This window comes from Morone saxatilis, unplaced genomic scaffold (assembly GCF_004916995.1).
Source record: "Morone saxatilis isolate NCDOM2014 unplaced genomic scaffold, NCSU_SB_2.0 Contig23, whole genome shotgun sequence".
Classification (NCBI taxonomy): domain Eukaryota; kingdom Metazoa; phylum Chordata; class Actinopteri; family Moronidae; genus Morone; species Morone saxatilis.
In genome coordinates, this window is record NW_023339796.1 from 822,110 (window position 1) to 824,391 (window position 2,282).

Consider the following 2,282-nt stretch of genomic DNA (forward strand, 5'->3'; position numbering starts at 1 on the left):
GAAACCATGACTCTCCTCCACAGAGTCCAGACCACATTCACTCAGCCTCTCTATGCTGGACTTTGGTTTTATTGTGTTGATGGAGACACTGCTGAGTTCTGTAAACTGAAATAGACAGAAGTCATTTAAGGGACAGTGGGTTGAATTCTGTGTTTTAATTCTTGAACTTATTTTTTCTTCATGTTTGTGGCTGAGATGATTGTTGTGGCCTTTAATTACTGCACAGAGATCACTTGATCACACAAAATGAGAAGCCACTCATAATGTTTGATTTACAACATAAAATTATAAAACTGACATTATTTAAACTATCATCTAGTCTATGTTATCCTGTATCATTAAGAGGAAGAACAGCTTTCAGCGTTTAGATGCTGGTTATGTAGCTGTCATGATGGTTGTGACTGACAGTAAGGATATAAATAAACACATACATGGAAACAGTGAGTGTGACCCTTAGTGCTGTTTAGTAATATTTAATAATTAGTTGTATGTATGTAAGTATGAACAAAGTATCTAAGATAATAGTATTGTCAGTAAGTGTTTCATTAATATTTGGAAAAAGTGTCAAGAAGATTTGAATATGTTCATTCTCAAAGCTACAGATAAATTGGCTAAAGCAACATATTGACTGAATATTAGTTTACCGCAGATATATTGGTATCATGTATATGTTACTGATAGTAGAACAATACCACAGAGTTGTTATATATCCTTGTGTAGAGGTGTTTGTTTATGTGTAATTTTTATTTGTAACTCAGAATGTTTTTTATGTTAACTGACGCCAAGTCACACACTGTAAAACAGCACATCCTAATATAAAATGTTAATTTAATCCTCCAAAAAACGTGGAGTCACTCAACCTTAAGTATTAAACCTAACTCAAAAACGAATTGTTGTAATAACTCAGTTGTTTTAATCAGCTTAAATGTGTGCAGTATTTTAAGTAATGGTGACATAATTCCAGTTTGTTCCGTCGACTCGTTTTTTTTATTTGATTTTAAATCATTAATTCTTATAATGTAGAACCGCATAAGTTAGCTCAACTCTTTTTGAGGAAACCATGGCAACAAAGAAACAAGGAAATACTGTATATGGACAGAGTTGAGCTCGCTGTGTTGGAAAGCAGGAAGATGGGCGAGGAGTTATCAAGTGTTGATTCAGTCCAGAAAGAGGAGCAGCACTGTGAATCTGAACTTTGTTTCCTTTACAATGAAGCTTCAGTTAAAACATCCTCCTTGTAAAAGCCTAGTTACATACTGATTGAGTGATGTCTGAGTGAATTTCCAGGAACAACATAAATCTCCACCAACCATAAATACAGAGAGACTTTGTGTGCTGATATAGCTCACAGACTTGAATGCCCCTCCTGAAGAGATCAGGCCATCATCTAAACCAGCTGCTATGACAGAACTTATGGTCATTGAACCTCCTCTGAAGTTGATGTCAAGAAAAGCTGTGCCAATATTATAGGCTTTACAGTAATAGATCCCTCGTGGATGCTGTGAAAATGTAAACTATGCTTAGTTTGTGAGAGACGTTACATTAGATTTTTTGGAACGGTGTTGGCTCTCTTGCTTTGAAGCGATCCAGGTGAAGTTAAGTGCCGGTAGAGTTGTGATGACCTGAGATGAGAAGAGGGTGAGAAGAGAGAGAGTATGTTTGAAAGCTCTTATAGCAGATTCTGTGCAGACTTGACAGCTTTTGTCCCAGACTTGTAATCTGAACTAGTCTTTACTCTCTGTTCTGTTAAATGTGGGGTTTATGTATACAAATTGTAGTGAGTTCCTCAAAACCTAAACACCGCTAGTGAATGTCAGGCAGGTGGTAAAACTGACAAAGGGTCATTACAACAAGAACAAACTGGGAAAATGTTAACAAAGCTGCACTGAGCAACAGAGAGAGTCAGCAGTCCACTATCTAAACTGAGGCTAATGANNTTCAACCTTTGACCTTCACTGGATCCCCTGTAGAAACTGTCAGTAGGTTGGAATATCTTGGAACTGTGACTGATGGACACTTTATAGTCACAGAGATTGTATCTATACCTTTAGTGGTCTGACACCATTTACCATGATGTATGACACAGTGCACTTTAACTGTAAAGGTTTCTATCAGCCTGAAAACATGTTCTTAACTCAAACTGTAGACAAAGTGAGTTGAGGTGCTTTAACCTCCACTACATCACTGGTTAGCAGGATGAAGGCGCCCTCTTGTGTTGTGAATCAGTTTTCACATTCAACACTGATGCTGCATTCAGGGCATGTGGGAAAGATAGTAGAAAA